The sequence below is a fragment of the Loxodonta africana genome, chromosome 5 (assembly GCF_030014295.1).
Source record: "Loxodonta africana isolate mLoxAfr1 chromosome 5, mLoxAfr1.hap2, whole genome shotgun sequence".
In the NCBI taxonomy this organism is placed as follows: Eukaryota; Metazoa; Chordata; class Mammalia; order Proboscidea; family Elephantidae; genus Loxodonta; species Loxodonta africana.
This window is the reverse complement of record NC_087346.1, coordinates 75,528,634-75,548,693: the sequence shown is the minus strand read 5'-3', so window position 1 is coordinate 75,548,693 and position 20,060 is coordinate 75,528,634. Positions and strand designations below refer to the sequence as shown.

General features: G+C 39.4%; 1 protein-coding gene across 3 annotated transcripts in view; it reads left to right on the top strand.

Moving 5' to 3' along the window:
- BMP2K (BMP2 inducible kinase) overlaps nt 1-20,060 on the top strand; it is a 141,608-nt gene that overhangs the window by 2,292 nt on the left and 119,256 nt on the right. The gene's annotated exons all lie outside the window — the stretch shown is intronic.

Here is a 20,060-nt window from a genome sequence, read left to right as displayed (position 1 = left end):
AACAAGATGCTTAAGCGCAAGTCTGGTTCACATTCAAGCATGATCACTCAATAACGGACAGATACATCTGCCTGATTATAAGACTGGGGCAAGTGCTTGTGAAATGGGATTAGACTTTAAAGTATCTGTACTGGGGAGAGGGATACCAGTGAGTGGGAAAAAGGGTGGCAGCTAAGACAGACCAAGAAACAAACTTGGTAGATTTTACATTTTTTGCTTTGGGTCAGTGTTGTTTAAACAGGTCTAGAACGGTAGAAGCTGTGTGCTTTTTTTTACTGCAAACATAGGCAGCTTGCTGAGTGTCTTGATAAACCAGTCCGTCTCTGTCCCACCACTATATACCAAACCAAACCTGTTGCCCTCGAGTTGATTCAGACTCATAGCAACCGACAGGACAGAGTAGAACTGCCCCATAGGGTTTCCAAGGAACGGCTGGTGGATTCGAACTGTCAGCCTTTTGGTTAGCAGCCAAGCTCTTAACCAGCGTGCAGCCAGGCCTCCTACCTCTCTCTATATGCATGTGTGTATGCGCTTGCGCACACACACATACTTATTTGTGTATGTATACATATATAATGTTTTTTAAATAAAAATTGCAGGAGTACACTTCTGTTGTACTTTATAATTAAACTGTTGGAGTAGTTTTCTCTCTGAAATATTATATTCTGTGTTTCATTATAATTGCCTGGCCAAGCAAATACATGCTGGAAAATATCACATGGCTCAATGCTAACAACTTGCACCTTAGTTTGCTGCTCAAAGTTTAGAGGACTGATAGCATGATGAGGCATTTCCACTTTTTTTCTCAAAATGGTTTAGTGTCAGGAGTATATGTTAAGCAAGTCCCAACTTTAGGAGGTAGAAATGAGGTGGAACCATGGGTAAATTTCAGTTTAGAGATAGTTCAAATTGCCAAGTACATACAGTGCAATGTAACCTTCAGTCTCAGTTTCTTAGTGCTACTGTAACAGAAATACCACAAGGGGATGGCTTTAGCAAACAAATGCATTTCCCACAGTTCAGAAGGTTAGAAGTCTGAATTCAGGGCACTGGCTCTAAGGGGAAAGCTAGCTACTCTGGAGGAAAAATCTTTGCCCCTTTTAGCTTCTGTTCTTCTGTGATCTCCACATGACATCTGTCTTTTCCCCATTTGTGCTTCCTTGTTCTTGGGTCTAATTTGCTCTTTTTGTATCAAAAGGGATTAGGTTTAAGATATACCCTACACTGATACGGAAACCCTGGTGGTGTAGCGGTTAAGTGCTTCGGCTGCTAAACAAAACGTCAGCAGTTCGAATCCACCAGATGCTCCTTGGAAACTGTATAGGGCAGTTCTACTCTGTCGTATAGGATCACTATGAGTCAGAGTCGACTCAACGGCAACAGGTTTTACACTGATATGGCCTCATAACAAAGAAAACCCATTCCCAAATGGAATTACATCCACAGGTATAGGGATTAGGATTCCAACACATATTTTTTGGGGACACAACTTAATCCATAACATTTTCCAAGTTCTTACTAAAACACAGTACTGGCATTTCGATCACATGCACCACCATAACAAGGCCTTCAGTGCTAGTTCAAAGGATTTAATGTTGATTGATAATGGGGAGAAGTTGGTTCTTGAGCAGGGGACATTTTTTTCTTCTGTGCAAAATGGACTTCAGTAAATGGGGAGTGTAGTGACTGGGAGAACAGAGATAACTGTTTGAGATAATCATGAGGTTATGGAGGCTGAATAGGTATGATAATGTGAATATCATGAGGTGGGTAAGATGTACTGACATATGGGTAAGGGGGTTTGTTGGCATTGTCAGTAATCAGAGATCAGGAGTTTACTGTAGAGTTCTGTAAAAGTAGCTCTCTGAGTTAACTGATCGCTTAGATTAAAAACCAAAAACCAAACCCAGTGCCGTCGAGTCGATTCCGACTCACAGCAGCCCTATAGGACAGAGTAGAACTGCCCCATAGAGTTTCCAAGGCGGGCCTGGTGGATTTGAACTGCTGACCCTTTGGTTAGGGTGAGTGAATTAAGTCTAAGCATTAACTGATACTAATTGTTAGTTTTAAATAAAAATTGTAAAGTACATCGATTTTGCGTATAAATCAGCAGGAAAATGATGGATTTAAGCATGCTGTCTCATTTGTAGAAGTCATCTCCAGCTACCCAGTAACTTCTGTATTAAACTTCCCTTGAGAGGACAGAGTTTTAGAGAAGGGAAGGTTTTAACAAAAATACTGGAAACTGTTAGTACTCTACAACTGTTTATTAAATGACTTTTATGTACCAGGCTCTGTGCTAGGTGCTACTTATACAGTGGGGAACAAAACAGATATGTTTCTGGCTTCATGGAGCTTATAGCCTAGTGTGGAAGGCAAACATTAAACAAATACCAGCAAGTTAATGTAGCTAACAATTTTGGCAAGTGTCAGAAGGACAAAGCACAGGGTTTTATGAAAGAGTAACTGCTTCAGTTCAGATTGGGGGTCAAAGAAGGGCTTTTTGGTAATTTAGCAGAAGCCCAGAGAATGAGAAGAGTTAGGTAAAAGCAGAGATGTGAGGGTGTGGGAGGGGAGGCAGTGTGTAGGATGTCTACCCCTATGTGGGGAAGAGGAACTGAAAGATGCCCAGAGCTGTGGACTGTAGTGAGTGAATCATAAAGAAGAGGGGCCCAAAATGACGTGGAAGAGGTGACCAGCGTCCAGGGCTTTGCATGCCATATTGAGGGTTTTGAATCTGAAATGCAATGGGAAGCTATTGGAGGATTTTAATTAGGGCAGTGACATACTTCAGTTTGTATAGTCACAAGGTCATGCTGACTGCCTTGGGGATAATGGTTGAGAGGTGTACACATTAGATGGTTATTGCAGTAGTCAGGATGGTGACAGTGGGGATGGAGATAAATGTTACAAAGCTTGAATGGGAAAACCTGGTGGTAAATTGAATTAAGGTGGGGGAGATAGTGGGAAGTGTCAAGAATGACTTGCTTATGCAATTCTTGGATGCAGGTATTTCATTTGCTGAGGTGGGAAAGAGTAGAGAATGGATTTTTTTGAAACTATTAAAATAGTATCAGATATTTTAATTGAGGAGGCAGTGTCAGTTGGGAAGTTGTGTATATGGTCTGGAACTCAGCAAAAGTGTCTGGGCTAGATAGAGGTACTTCCTGTTAGTGATCACTTGGCTGTTATTTAAAACCCTGGGAGAAGATAGATGTAGCCAGAGTGTAGGATGAGAAGGGAAAGGACTTGAAGGACTTCAGTGGAGCATTGGTTCTCAAATGTTAGCAGGCACTGAAATCATTGGGAGGCCTAGGTAAACCACAGATTGCTGAGCCAGACCTTCAAAGTTTGGTTCTGTAGGTCTGGGTGTGGCCCATAATTTGCATTTCTATCAACTTCATCAGTGATGCCAGTGATGTTGGTCCAGGAGCCATACCTTCAGAACCAGTGATTTGGAGTAGATGAAGACTAACAAGGAGTTGCCAGAGAGGTAGGAGGAATAGCAGGAGAATCGGATATCTTGGAATCAGAGTGTTTCTAGAATAGAAGAGAGTAAACCAAACCTGTTGCCATCAAGTCAGTTCTGACTCATAGTGACCCTATAGGACACAGTAGAGATGCCCCATAGGGTTTCCAAGGAGCTGCTGGTGGATTCGAACTGCTGACCTTTTAGTTAACAGCCAAGCTCTTAACCACTGAACCACCAGGGCTCCTCTAGAAGAGGAGGGAATGAATAATTGTGCTGCTGAGAAGTCATCAAGTAATATAACCGTTTTTGGCATGGCGTTCCTGGCATCTATGCTTAGTCCTTAACCTTGCCTCCAGGTATTTCCTAATGCCATGTTGTTGTTTGGTGGTGAGTGAATCTTGTAGTTGCCTACCACTCTGTTTTTGCATGTGTAATCCCAGCTCTCTAACTACTGTTATGATCATTCCCTCCTTCCTGTGGATACTTACGGCTATTTTGCTTTTATTTCTCATATCACACTTAATCTTTTGTCTTGAGATGCAATATAAGCATTTGGAAACTTGTTAGGTGAACTCTAGTCAGTTCCAACTCATAACCTCCCTGTTTACAACAGAATAGACACTGCCTGGTCCTGTGCCATTATTGTTGCTCTTGCACCTCCTTTTACAAGTAGTGAAGTTCTTGAAGCTGGAAGGACCCTGTCTTAATGGCTGTTGTACCACACAAGTTGCTTTGCCATCTAATAGACAAATACTTTTCAAAAGAAAATACATTTTTTAATCCAGATGGAGTTCTTAAATAGAACTTACAAACACATTTGTAGATTGAAAAGCATCAGTGGAGGGCTCCTTAGTACCTGTCTCTTTAATGGTTTTCTGTTTAGGCCAGGGAACCCTGAATTTTCTACTTTGATGAAGACAGCAATAGTTGAAGCAAAGTGTAATTTCATTTCGCCTCCTCCATATAGCAAGAAGGAATAACCTGGATGCCCTCCTTGATATCTTTCCCTCTATTGATATTATGGCTTACTAAAGAAAAAAAAGAAAAATGTCTTTACTTACAACTGTGAAATTGTTTTACATTCTTCAGTTGACTCTGACAGTCTTTTTGATTGGTGAGCTTTTTGAGGGGAGAGCTAGGGTCTTATGCATCTTTGTATCCCCAGTTTCTGTCCTGTAGTACATGTCCAGCAAATTATTTTTTTGATTTGCTGGAATTATTGTTTTATCTCCCGGTACATGGATTGTGAAGACGAGGGAAGATAATGTGTGGCACTACCTAGTGGTGCATGCCATCTCTCAGTAAATGTGAGAGAATGTTAGATTCAGATTCACATATAGGCTTTCAGTGAAATTTGATTCTGGAATCATAGTAACTAGCTTCTGGAATAAAAAATAGGTATCACATATATTACATTTATCCTGAATAAAACCAAAAAAACCAAACCCACTGCCATTGAGTTGATTCCGACTCATAGCGATCCTGTAGGACAGAGTAGAATTGCCAGCTAGAGTTTCCAAGGAGCGCCTGGCGGATTCGAACTGCCGACCTCTTGGTTAGCAGCAGTAGCACTTAGCCACTATGCCAGCAGGATTTCCTTTATCCTGAATAGGTATGACATTTATGTTTATAAACAGTCTGAATTGTTTTAACTATTAAATAATTATAGCATCCTGCCAATTTAAAACTTCAAGTTCCAATCGGTAATATAGAATGTTGACTTAGAAGCAACATATACTTTCACAGTAAATAAAAATGATTTGCAACAAAGGACAGTATAAATATTACTAATCCATGTTTCTCTTTTGGGTTGTATCATGGTAGAATAACTCCTAGGATGTAAATTCCATTATCCATTGGTATATTTTCTGGAGGTGGCAGTTTATCCAAGAGCAGCCTACTAACACTAAAACAATTATTTGCAATTTTCAGTGTTTGAAAAGAAAATAATGGAGCTTGTACATTTATCTCCAATGCTGTAGTTGTTGCTAGATGCCATCGAGTTGGTTTTGACTCATGGCGACCCCACGTACAACAGAATAAAACATCTGATCCTGCACCATCCCCACAATTGTTGACATGTTAGAGCCATTTGTCATAGCCACCGTGTCGATCCATCTCGTTGAGGGTCTTCCTCTTTTCCGCTGATCGCCTCATTTACCAAGCATGATATCCTTTTCCAGAGACTGATACCTCCTGAGAGCATGTTCAAAGTACGTGAGATGAAGTCTTGCCATCCTGGCTTCTAAGGAGCATTCTGTCAGTATTTCTTCCAAGATGGATTTGTTTGTTCTTCTGGCAGTCCATGGTATATTCAGTATTCTTTGCTAACACCATAATTCAAATGCATCAATTCCTCAGTCTTTGTCATTGTCCAACTTTCTCATGCATATGAGGTGATTGACAATATCATGACTTGGGTCGGGCGCACCTAAGCCCTTAAAGTGACATCTTTGCTTCTCAGCAATGTGAAGAGGTCTTTTGCAGCAGATTTGCCCAATGTAATACATCATTTGATTTCTTGATGGCTGCTTCTATGGGTGTTGATTGTGGATCCAAGTAAAATGAAATCCCTGACAACTTGAGTATTTTCTCTGTTTATCATGATGTTGGTACAGTTGTGAGGATTTTTGTTTTCCTCGTGTTAAGGTCCAGTTCATACAGAAGGTGGTAGTCTCTTATCTTCATCAGTAAGTTTTTCAAGTCTTCTTTGCTTTCAACAAGCAAGGTTGTGTCATCTACATATCACAGGTTGTTAATGAGTCTCCCTCCAGTCTTGATGCCGCGTTCTCCTTCATATAGTCCAGCTTCTGTGATTATTTGCTCAGCGTACAGATTGAGTAAGTATGGTGAAAGGATACATCCCTGATGCACACCTTTCCTGATTTTAAACCCTGCAGTATCCCCTTGTTCTGTAAGAGTGATTGTCTTCTTGCCTATATACAGTTTGGGTGTGAGCACAATTAAGTGTTCTGGAATTCCCATTCTTCTCAATGTCACCCATAATTTGTTGTGATCTGCACAGTCGAATGCCTTTGCATAGTCAGCAAAATACAGGTAAACGTCTTTCTGGTATTCTCTGTTTTCAGCCAAGATCCATCTGAGATCAGCAATCGTATCCCTCCTTCCATGTCCTCTTCTAAATCCATCTTGAATTTGTGGCAGTTACCAGTTAGTGTACTGCTGCAACAGTCTTTGAATGATCTTCAGCAAAATTTTACTTGACTGTAATATTAATGATAATTGTTTAGTAATTTCCACATTCTGTTAGATCACTTTTCTTTGGAATGGGCACAAATATAGACCTCTTCCAGTCGGTTGGCCAGGTAGCTGTCTTCCAGATTTCTTGGTAGAGATGAGTGAGCGCTTCCAGCACTGCATCTGTTTGTTGGAACATCTCAATTGGTATTCTGTTAATTCCTGGAGCTTTGTTTTTCTCCAGTGCCTTCAGTGCGTCTTGGACTTCTTCCTTCACTACCATCAGTTGTAGATCATATACTACCTTCTGAAATTGTCGAACGTTGACCAATTCTTTTTGATACAGTGACTCTGTATGTTCTGTCCATCTTCTTCTTTTTTTTTTTTTTTGATTTGAGTTTGTCTAGAGATTATGTGTTCATCTTTTGCTTTTTTTTTTTATTAACTTTTATTAAGCTTCAAGTGAACGTTTACAAATCCAATCAGTCTGTCACATATAAGTTTACATACATCTTACTCCGTACTCCCACCTGCTCTTCCCCTATTGAGTCAGCCCTTTCAGTCTCTCCTTTTGTGACAATTTTGCCAGCTTCCCTCTCTCTCTATCCTCCCATCCCCCTTCCAGACAAGAGCTGCCAACACACTCTCAAGTGTCCACCTGATATAATTAGCTCACTCTTCATCAGCATCTCTCTCCCACCCGCTGACCAGTCCCTTTCATGTCTGATGAGTTGTCTTTGGGGATGGTTCCTGTCCTGTGCCGAAAGAAGGTCTGGGGAGCATGGCCGCCGGGATTCCTCTAGTCTCAGTCAGACCATTAAGTATGGTCTTTTTATGAGAATTTGGGGTCTGCATCCCACTGATCTCCTGTTCCCTCAGGAGTTCTCTGTAGTGCTCCCTGTCAGGGCAGTCATCGATTGTGGCCGGGCACCAACTAGTTCTTCTGGTCTCAGGATGATGTAGGTCTCTGGTTCATGTGGCCCTTTCTGTCTCTTGGGCTCCTAGTTGTCGTGTGACCTTGGTGTTCTTCATTTTCCTTTGCTCCAGTTGGATTGAGACCAATTGATGCATCTTAGATGGCCGCTTGTTAGCCTTTAAGACCCCAGATGCCACATTTCAAAGTGGGATGCAGAATGATTTCATAATAGAATTATTTTGCCAATTGACATAGAAGTCCCCTCAAACCATGTTCCCCAGACTCCCGCCCCTGCTCCGCTGACCTTTGAAGCATTCTTTTTATCTCGGAAACTTCTTTGCTTTTGGTCCAGTCCAATTGAGTGTTATCTTTCCTTTCACCCAAAGCAGTTCTTATCTGCTGTGTCCATCTTCTTTTAATGCTTCCTGTGTCGTCCAATGTTTTGCTCATAGCCCCCACTGCCGTCGAGTTGATTCTGAACTCATAGTGACACCGTAGGATTTCCAAGGCTGTAAATCTCTATGGAAGCAGACTGCCATATCTTTTCTTCTGTGGAGCCACTGGTGGTTTCAAACTACTGACCTATTGGTTAGCAATCGATAGTTTTAACCACTGTGCCACCAGGGCTTCTTATTTTGCACCTAGAATCCTTCAGTATTATAATTTAAAGCTTGAATTTTTTTCTTCAGCTGAGAAATGCCAAAGGTGTTCTTCCCTAACATGGAGTTTTCTAACTCCATGTCTTTGCATATATCATTGCAATACTTTTCTTTGTCTTTTCAAGCCGCCCTTTGAAATCTTCTGTTCAGCTCTTTTACCTCATCATTTTATTGGTTTTCTTTAGCTACTCTGTTCAATAGCAAGTTTCAGAGTCTCTTATGATGTCCATTTTGATCTTTTTTTTCTCTTCTGTCTTTTTAATGACCTTTTGCTTTCTTCACGTATGATGTCCTTGATGTCATCCCACAACCCATCTGGTCTTCAGTCATTAGTCATTGTGACCATTATTCAAATTTACACACTAACCGCTAATGCCAAAGATGAAGAAATTGAAGATTTTTACCAATTTTTGTGGTCTGAAATTGATCAAACACGCAGTCAAGATGCATTGATAATTACTGGTGATTGGAGTCCAAACGTTGGAAAGAAAGAAGAAGCATCGGTAGTTGAAAAATGTAGCTTTGGTGAAAGAAACAGCCCTGGATATTGCATGATAGAATTTTGTAAGACCAACGGTCTATTCACCGGAAATACCTTTTGTCCAATAACATAAGTTGTGACTATACACATTGGACCTCTTCAGATGGAATACACAGGAATCAAATCGACTGCATCTGTGGAAGGAGACGATGGAGAAGCTCAGTGTCAGAACAAGGCCAAGGGCCAACCGCGGAACAGACCATCAATTGCTCTATGCAAGCTCAAATTGAAGCTGAAGAAAACTAAGTCCACGAGAGCCAAAGTACAACCTTGAGTATATTGCACCTGAATTTAGAGACCGTCTTAAGAATATATATATGCGTTAAATTTATCTCTCATAAAGATATTAAATTGCACTATCATGTTAAACTTCCTTCCTTTTAGTTGTGGTCAACTTGGTATAGTTAATACTGACGTTCTCTTTCCAATCAGGTTGGAAAGGTTATATCTTTATTTGAAAATAATGAAAACGAGTTAATATTTGCTAGTATCTTTCAACCTGGGGTCTGCAGGAAGGAAAAATAGATCTTTGGTGGTGGTCATATTAGGGAACATACTAGATGATGGGTTTGTAGTCCTTTCTTGCATTGATTCTGGCCTTACAGTTCTCTGTCTTGATTCTCTTTCTCCCTTTCCTTCCCATTTTTACCAAAACTTGAAGTTGAATATATATAATACACGTTTGGTAGCTAACAAAATGATTTAAAGACTTGGCTTGATATTCCAAAATTAAGAGTCCTGAACAGTGATTTCAGAGTTGCCATGCTTTTCTATCTTTTTGGGCTTAAGGTTTCATCTCCAAGGGGTTGAGACTGCTTGTTCCTTGGTCTTGTCCTACATCTATCTGGTAAACCATTCATCCATCCACAAATCCTGCTGTTTTTAGAAGACCGAGTTGGGAAGGTGAGTGGTTAGTGACTGAGTTGTTTTAAATAGTTGAACATTTAGTTAATTTGGAGATTTTCTGTCTGTCTGTCATCCTCATAGATGACAGTTCCAAAAGTTTGTCTGCAGGAAAGTAGAGGTAAGGCCTTTTCCATAGAGATACTTTGCTTTTAGAATTTTTGCTTTTGTCTTAATCTTGTAGAATTCCAGTAATATTAAAGACACAGTATAGGATATCGCTTTTTAGAGAGACATTTTACAGTGGATACTATTTTACAATGTGAAATGATTCTTGCTACTGGTTTACCTATTTTTACTTTTTAAAAAGTCTTTAAAGTAGTGCCTTCTTGGAAACAACTAAAAAGAAGGCAAAACTTGGAGTTGAGCCATCTGCTAATTCCAGTTCTGCCACTAATTCTCATTGTCACATTTTGACCTCAGTTTCCTCAAGCAAAACCTGAGGGGGCTGGCTACAGATGATCTGTAATTATTTTTTCCATTTTAACATGTAATGGATTCTTAGTATTCTTTCTAATAAGAGAAAAGCATGGGGTAGGTGAGGAATAGCAATGAGTAGCTTTAGGACTGAGATCTTGGTGAGTGCATTGTGTTTAATCTTTATACATTTGTGCTTTTTGGCACACTTTGCTATGGATTAGCAATTATTTGTTATCCCACCATGTAAAATTACTTCTTCTTTTTTTTTTTTGTTAGCTCCTACCAGCGTATTCTTTAAAAATTTTAATTGTGCCTTAAGTGAAAGTTTACAAATCAAGTCAGTCTCTCACACAAAAACTTATGTACACCTTGCTACATACTCCCAGTTGCTCCCCGCCCAATGAGACAGCCTGCTCTCTCCCTACAGTCTCTTTAAAATTACTTCTTAATCATTGGGAAAATGTCTTTGCTGAGAAGTTTCCTTATTATGTGGTGTGTCTTAATCATAGGGGAAGATTCTTTACTGTAGCCCTTGGCATAAGGAATGGGTGCTGAAATAAAATTGTGTGGTGTTTTGGAGTACCGTTTTGCATAAGCAAGATAGTGCTGTGTAAACTTAGACTTTTAAGATTTATCTTCAATATTTAGTTTCAAAGGGTGTGCCACTTTAGTTGCTTTTTTTTACATCTTAACAATTTATGTTTTCCAGGTAACTCATTTGTCGTATATGTATTTTGAAGGCTATCAGGAAGTAAAGAAACTTTTTTATTTGATTTGTGAACTTTTATCTGGAAACTATGTATGAGGAAAAATTAGGACAGTACTTTCTCTGAATGAATTTATAGAAAAAAAGTTTATGGATAAGTAATCATACCTATGATAATTTCTGAGGAATTTGATACTTTTTGTTTCCAGTGCTGTCAACACTAATTTGGGTCCTTAAAACCTCTCAGAAGTCCCTGGGTAGTATAAATGGTTAACGTGCTCAGCTGCTACCTGAAAGGTTGGTTGGAAGTTTGGGTCCATCTAGAGATGCCTCTGAAGAAAGGCCTGGTGACCTGTTTCTGAAAAATCAGCCCTTGAAAACTCTGTGGAGCACAGTTCTACCCTGACACACATGGGATTGCCATGAGTCAAATGGGCGTAATGGCAACTGGTTAATACCTCTCACATAGAAAATTTCATTAGCATGTATACTGTCCTTTTCTTTCAGGCTCTTCCCTTGCTAAACCAACTCTTATATTCCTCTTTTCAGTTTGTTTCTAAAATGGACTTCTGATCGTGTCACTCCCTTATTTGCTTAACCAAGTGAGCTTAACTACTCTGGGATTCAAGGCTGTCTGCAGTGTGACCCCAGCCCACCTCTCCAGCCTCGATCTCTCACTCTTCGTACATATACATATGGAGCCCTGGTGGTGCGGTGGTTAAGTGCTGGGCTGCTCACTGAGCAGCTCCTTGAGAGAAAGACCTGGTGATCTGCTCCCGTAAAGATTACAACCAAGAAAACCCTGTAGTACAGTTCTGCTCTGTCACATGGGGTTGCTATGAGTCGGAATCTACTCAATGTCAACTAACAACAGCAACTACGACGACGACATATATATGACCGTGCACTTGTCTCATGCTTTCCCATTCCTGTTTTGTAGCTTATGTTGTTGCATTTGCCTAGAATGTACAAATCTACCGCCCTCATCTCTGTTGAAATAGGGTCTTGCAGGATACATATAAAATATAGTTACTTTCTTACAACCTTTATTTTTCCAGGAAGCCCTGCCTGCAATCAAATAAGCGTAATTATGCCATTCTTGGGCCGCCTGTATAGTAATTGTTACTAATGTAGCATTTATTCTATACAGCTTTGTTCTAATAAAATATGAAATTTTCTGTACTGCAAGATTAAAAGCTTTGAGGTTTAAGTTGTACTCATTTTTAATCTCCTACAATGCTATCCACATGATAGGTATTCAGTACACTCATAAGAAGGTGAATTTTTGAATTGAAAAACACTCAGAGGACTTGTAAAAAATTACTTTAAAACAAATGGATAGCAACTATACTTGACATATTCAGCTGTCCATTTGATGTTTAGGAGCAGTATGGCCCCATTATTCAACCTACGTCCCTTTATAGAAACTAAAATGAGTATATAGAGATATTTGATGCTAATGTAGGTGCAACATTATCTAGGTAGATGAAAAAAAAAATTCCTAGCCAGTTTCACTTCTGTTACAGTTACGTACATAGTATATCTGTTTTTTGGACACAACATTATTCTTTAATTAGGTATGGCTTTTAAAGTGTTCTAGCCTGAATTACCTTGAGCTGTGTCATCACTTCACTAAAAGCCACTACTGTGCAGAAGGGGATCAGAGGGAGAGGGAGAGAAAGGTGGATAGGTCTAAAACATGTGCTCTGGATAGCTCAACGTAAGATGGGAACAATTTTGGAAATGGTCAACTGACTATGGTTTTCTCTCAAGTGGCTGGGCTCTACCAAGGCTTAATGGGACAATGGTGTCCAAAGTAGTGATGAGTAAGGAGTAAGGAGAAGGTTATTTCATTTTCTTAATGCTCTTGGGGGAGGAAACTTTCCCCTCTGACTCGTGACATGGAGGGTGCTTGTTTTCTAGGCAGAGACACAGAATCTGCTTCTAGATTAGGAAATTCGTAAGCCTGGCATAACAGGTCAGAGGGTAGCAAATTAAGTCTGCAATTTTGTCAATAGCTGATCATCATCACGCTCGCCACTCTTCCAACTCCTTCGGTTCCTGCGAGAGAGGGTTTGTACACAGCACTCCGCTCGCCAAAATGCTGTGTTTACTTATTTTCCTTTATTTTTTGAAGGCTGGTCGTTGTTAGAGCTGACTAGAGCTTTTTATATACTTAGGTATTTTCTTTCGAATGAGATTGCCAGTGCTTAGTCTAGAATTTACTGTTCATTATGGAATCGTTAAGATACTAGTACTAAAAAGACTTAGACATAATATAGTAAAATGTCTTACTTATGAATGTCTTCAGGACTATTTTTTTAGGGAGTGGGATTATACATCCCTGGCCTGCATAACAGAATTTCTCCTACTGAATGCTAACAGTCTGTTCTCTGTGTACAGGAAATGATGCCACTGCCTCATGATCAGTAGGACATATGTTTTGAGGTATTTTTCTAGAAGTAGGAGGTGTATATGGTCAGCCGATGGTTCCTTCTGTGATCAAAACAAGTTATTAAGGCAATACGGTTCATTGGTGCTGTGTGCAGTAATGTGGCTCTCTAGGGTTTTGTTTGTTTTAGGGGGGCTAAATTGAAATTGTAATAGGTCTGTGGTCTCATTAGCAGAAAGTTATCATTAACTCATCTAATCAGCCTAGGTCAAATCCTAGTGACTAGTTAACTGGATTGTTAAATCTTTGAGAATTTTTCATCTTTTAGCAAAATATTGTTTATACAATCCAAATGAGAAATTATAAAGGTCTCAATCCAAATTGATGTTTTTTTTTTTTCATTCAGTGGAAGTAATGCTTAGGGATTTTATGCCTTTACACCTATAAAATTAGCGTGGGGACAATGTCTGACCTTCTCTAACCCCACTAGGGGGGAAGGAGAACCAAGCTCAACAGTGCAAGGCTGACTCCCAGACAAGCCGCCTCACTCCGCCATCTTTACCAATTCTGACACCAACTGTCCTGCATCTCTGCTGCGTTCTATAAGCTATTGCAATGGCCACACAGAACTCAAAGACCATACTCAAAATTATGGGGTTTATTAGGGATGTAACAGGTTACAATTCAGGTTCAGGAACACCCAAGGATATAGTTCTTCCATCAGGACATCCTCTTCACAGGCATGCCTCTCCCTGGCCTTCAGTCTCTTCCCAAAGGCACTCATCTTTCTTGCTTCATAGGCTGGGAAGCCCACTGAGCTGTCTCCTGCCAGTCTTTCCTTCCTTGGTAGTGATGGGCTCTTCTCCTTCCTGCCTCTGGGGTGGCTCATTTCAAGCTCAGCTAGATGACAAAACCGACCAGTCCATTTGGTGGGCCACAGTTACCCTTTGGTGGGCCACAATTACCCTGTCACAGTCCTGTCCAGTCACCTGGGTGGGAGTTACAAGATAATGGCTAGAGAGGCCACACAAAAGTGATCTGTCATACCATACCACCTCACCGAAGTAGGAACTTTAGAAACCTTGAAAATCCATGATTTTTTTTTTAAAATATGTGTTTGTATATGATACTTATAATATTGTATTCATAAGGAATATTGAAAGTGAGTTTGCAAGGTACTATATGAATCATATAAGCACTGGGTTTTTGTTTTTATATGAATCCATAGGGAACCCTGATGGCTCAGTGATTAAGGCGCTCAGCTGCTAACCCAAAGGAAAGCTACTCTGTAGGAGAAAAAATCTGGTCCTGTAAAGATTATAGCCTAGGAAATCCTATTGGGCAGTTCTACCCTGTCCTGTGGTGTTGCTGTGAGTTGGAATCGACTTGATGGCACACAACATGTGAATCCATAGCGTTCAAAGTTGGATGTAACTAATTTCTCATAAATTTTTAGTAGAGAGCCTCATATTTACAGATTCAGGGTTCAAAGTACCATCATTTGTTCTCTCGCCTTAGGGTTGGATGAGTCAATTCTGAGTTATGGTGACCCCATGTGTGCAGAGTGGAACTGTGCTATATAGGGTTTTTTTTTTTTTTTTAATTTCTGTTGTTGAAAATATGCACAGCAAAACATACACCAATGCAGCAGTTCTACATCTACAATTTAATGACAGTGATCACATTCTTCAAGTTGTGCAACCATTCTCACTTTCCTTTCCTGAGTTGGTCCTCCCTCATTAACATAAAATCACTGCTCCCTAAGGTACCTATCTAATCTTTTGAGTTGCTGTTGTCATTTTGATACCATATGGATAGTTTTTAAAAGTGTAATGCTCAAAGCAGACCTTTTTTGCTAGTTAAAGCTAAACTATTTTAAAGTTTTAAGAGGACTTCAGGGGATATTTTGTTTTCAGATTTAAAGATTATCTCAGGGCAGTAGTTTTAGGGGTTCATCTATTTGTTTTCAGGTTTAAAGATTATCTCAGGGCAGTAGTTTTATAGGTTCATCTACCCTCCATAGTTCCAGAAAGTCTAGAGTCCATGGGAATTTGAAATTCTGTTCTGCAGTTCCCGCCCCCTCCCCCCGCCCCGCCTCTGCTTTGATCAGGATTCTTCTATGGAGTCTTTGATCAAAATGTTCTGTAATGGTAGCCAGGTATCATCCAGTTCTTCTGAGGCAGTTGTTCATGGAGGCAATTAGCCACACATTGCATTTCCTCCTCCTTTTCCTGGCTCTCCTTCTTCTGTTGCTGCAGGTGAATGGAAACCAGTTGTTATGCGTTGGATGGCTGCTTGCAGGTTTTTAAGACCCAGTGCACTATGTAATGAACCAGGAAGTAGAACAGAAGCACTAAACACGTTGTTAGGCCAGTTAACTGGATGTCCCATGAAACCATGAACCTAAACCTCCAAAATCAGGAACCAAATCCCATGAGGTATTTGGTTATACCTAAGAAGCCTCAGCAGCTACTTTTTTTTGGGTGGGGGGGCGGTCATTGTTATATCTGACAACTTGTGCCAGTTCAACTTTTTACTCTTTTTTTTTTTTTGGTCATTGTTATAAATATATCTGACAACTTTTGCCAGTTCAGCTCTTTACAGGTGTACAACTTATTGACAGCAATTACAGTAATCAGCTGTGCAACTCTACACTTCATCAATGCAATTTTTCCATCGCTGTTAGCCTCCCTTTCACTCCTGGTTGTTGTTAGAGCACTGAGGGGAGGGGCGGGTAGTTGATATTAGAGGTGATGGAGTGGTAGAGCAATTTGGAAAAGTTTGACATTTGGGACATATTTAACCTCTGCCTCATAGGAGCCAGCTTTGTGCTGATCCTTATAGAAGAAATTGTTCATTTAGTTGATCTCTATACATTTGCCTTTTCTTGTTGTTTATATAAGTGAGGTCATACATTATTTGTCCGTTTGTCATTGGCTTATTTCACTCAGCATGTCTTCAAGCTACATCCATACCATAGCACATGTATGAAGACTTCATTTCTCCTACTGGCTGAGTAGTATTTCATTGTGTCTGTATATGTATATATATATATATGTCACATTTTGTTTATCCATTCATCTATTGATGGGCATTTAGGTTGTTTCTATCTTTTGGCTATTGTGAATAGTACTGCAGTGAACATTGGTGTATAAGTCTCTGTTTTCAAGTCTTTTGGGTGCATACCTAGGAGTGGAATTGCTAGATCATATGTTAGTTCTGTTTTTAGTTTTTTGAGGAACCACCACACTTTTCCACCATGGCTATACCATTTGCATTCCTACCAGCTGTGGATAAAGGTCCTGATTTCCCCACATCCTCACCAATATTTGTTATTTTATTTATTTATTTTTTAATCTTAGGCATCCTGGTAGGAGTGAAATGGTATCTTATTGTGGTTTTGATTTGCATCTCTGATGGCTTGTTGATGCCGAACATCTTTTTATATATTTGGTGACTATTTGAATGCCCTCTTTAGTGTATTGTCTATTCAGGTCCCTTGCCCATTTTATGATTGGGTTGTTTTTTTGTTTGTTGTTAAGTTTTCAAAGTTTTATGTATATTTCGGCTATTAGATTCTTGCTCAACATGTAATTTCCGAAGGTATTCTCCCAGTTATTAGCTGTCTTTTCACTTTCTTTGATAAAGTCTTTTGATGAACCACAGTTTTTAATTTTTAAGAGGTCCCATTTACTTGTTTTGTATTTTGCTGTTCATGCTTTTGTTATTGTATTGGACAATCCATTATTGAAAGTTAGGCCTGCTCTGTAGGGTTTTCAAGGCTGTGACCTTTCGGAAGCAGGCTGCCAGGCCTTTCTCCCAAGGTGCCTCTGGGAGGGTTTGAACCGCATACCTTTTGGTTAGTAGTTGGCACGTAACCATTTGCACCATTCAGGAACTCCTTGCCTTAGAGCGGACTGTCTTTCTCACTAAAGGTTATATAGGTATTTTGAAAAGTCATAGTGGGCCGTTACAGGTAGTGTTAGGTCAATTCTATTTATTTTCACTCTTTGAAAGAATATAAATGGGGAAACGAGTGGTGGGGTAGTGTACACGAACCTGCATTAAGGATAAAAAAAACCCATTGCCATCGAGCCGATTCTAACTCATAGTGACCCTATAGGACCTGTAAACTTCTGTCAGAAAATATCCTAAATATTATATTAATTGCAGCTGGTTTTGTTGGACTGTCTTATCTTCCAGAATGCTACTGCTTCCTGAAATCTCCCATAATTGTAGTGATTATCCAGTTCCACTTTCCGCATTTATTTAACCGTGAGAAAATGGAGTAAGGGATGACTTCAGAGTCACACTGTTAGTGTAGGTTGTGAGGGTAGAACCTAGGACTCTTGGCTTTAGCACTCTTTTCACTACATGTGGCCTCCTTAACTGGCTCCTGTGCATATACAGGCATTGGCCTTTTGATTGGGGTGGGGGACGTGGGGCAGCCCTGAAAGGACTGTTGTTGTTACTTGCCTTCAAGTCAGCGATGACTCATGGTGACCTTATATATAACAGAATGAAACATTGCCCTGTCCTGTGCCATCTTAATGATCATTGGTATGTTTGAGCCTATTGGTGCAGTTCTGAAAGGACTAGAGCAATTTTAATAGCCTGGAAGCAGTTGGAGTATTAATGGGTACCTGAAGACTTTGGGTTTCCTTGGTGGTGTAGTGGCCAAGAGCTATAGCTGCTAGCCAAAAAGTCAGCAGTTTGAATCCACCAGGTGCACCTTGGAAACCCTATGGCGAGTTTCTACTCTAACCTATAGGGTTGCTATGAGTCAGAATTGACTAAATTAGTCTGAAGTCTCAGTCTAGAGGGGTCCAGTCATCAATGAAATAAAATATTTGTGAACTGTAAAGTAAGTAACATGAAATTGTATTACCTTGGTCTCTTCAGTTGAATCTAGCATAGCAATATCTAAGATCTGCTGTAGGGAGGAAGCAAAGGGAAGGAGGAAGAGAAATAGTTGAGTTCTCATCCCCCACTTCTTCCTGTTCCTTGTTCAAAATTCTGGGAGCTTTAAGGCTTGGAGTCTGATGTGATACAATCTCAAACCCCTCTTTGTGTTTTATTTAACAAATTTGTGCTACATTTGTTCAAAGTTAAAAGTAGAGTTTTTTTTTATTTTTATTTTATGAGATCATAGCACAAAATGAATTTGGCTTAAACCTGGAATACCAATCTTCCAAGCCTTTTCAGTGAAATAAATTCTTATGGCATCATAAAAAGATTTCCTTAAAAATGGCATGACATTACTTCCATATACATTTGGCATATTTTTATACAAATTCAAGTAAAAAGAATTAAAGAGTTAGAATGGTGCTTGAGCAATGATTTAAAAACTTTAAAAAGATAAAATATCTTTATATTTTTTTTAATCAAACTGGGGAAGTATTGCCATCACTATCAAGAAGCATTCATCTAGTGTTTGTATTTCTCTAAGTAAAGAGAACTTTTTAATTATAAGTCCCTCCTCTCCAATCTACCTCTAATGTCTGTTTCTCTTTTCCTTCCAACTTTTAAGGCTGTTCCTGTTTATGCTTTGGATCCATCTTTTCCTTCTCGTACCCTTTTCCGTCAGTTATCTGCTTTTTCTTCTGTTTTCCACTTCTCTTATTTTTCATACTTAATGTGTCTGATTCTTGCTAAGCATGTGAGTCTCTTAGTTTCTTCTGTCTTAAAAGACAAGCAGAAACAAAAATAACAAAAATAAAAATGTTCTTTGATCTTCAACGTCTCTTTCCTTCATTAGTTGGCTTAAAAAAAAAAAAAGGCTTCAGTAATGATTCTCAGAGTGTGGTGTGTAGACTACTGTGGATCCCTAAGGTCCTATTAGGGGATATAGCAGGTCAAAAACTGCTTTTGTAATAATACCCTAAACTATGGGTATTGATTCACGCTCGGATATTTGGCAGACATTTTCTCAAAAGCAAAACAGTGAAGTGAGCCTGTTGGTACAAGGAAAAATTTGTTATGGATGATAGAATTCGGGCTTCCAAATGAAAATTAAAATTTTGAAAACCTATTTGCCACTGTGAGCTTGATAGCTTCACGTTACTTAAAGATTTTTCTGATAGGTGATAATATTAATGAATGTGATTTTTTTTTTTTAATATTGAGTAATGGAAGATGTGTATAATTCAGTAAGCCAATATTTTCTGAATGCTATGTGTTTCAAATATATGCATGGATAATAGATCCATTCAAAATACAGGCTAGACCAATGGATATTAATGTAAAGTGTGAAAAACTCAGTGATGTGGTTTTATGTCATATTGCAACTAACCTTTAGGAAACTACTAATTGTCGTGTTTTGCTGTAGCGACAAAGAAAAGTATTCACAGTTATCTGGATAAAAATAAACCCATTACCCTCAAGTCGATTCCAACTCATAGCAACCGTATGGGACAAAGCAGAACTGCACCATAGGGTCTCCAAGGAGCGGTTGGTGGATTCACACTGCCTACCCTCTTGCTAAGTAGCCATGGCTCTTAACCACTATGCCACCAGGGGCTTAAGAGTATCACCTTTCCACCTGCATATCCGTGTAAGGCTGGATTTTCTTCATATGCTACATTCAACCAAAACAACATACCAGCAGATTTACTGCAGAAGCGGGTATGAGAATTCAGCAGTCTTCTATGAAGTCAGATACAAAAATGTATAACAGGGTCTCTCTTCTAAGTCTTTGCTTTTCTTTTGATAGTTATTTTTCATAAAAATATTTATGTTAACATGCATTGGGTTTATTATTTTAAATGAGTAAGGATTTTATAAAAATTTCTGTTTTAGTTTCTAGTATGTTAAACACGGATTGATATAACCCACATAAAAAAAAGCTCTTGGG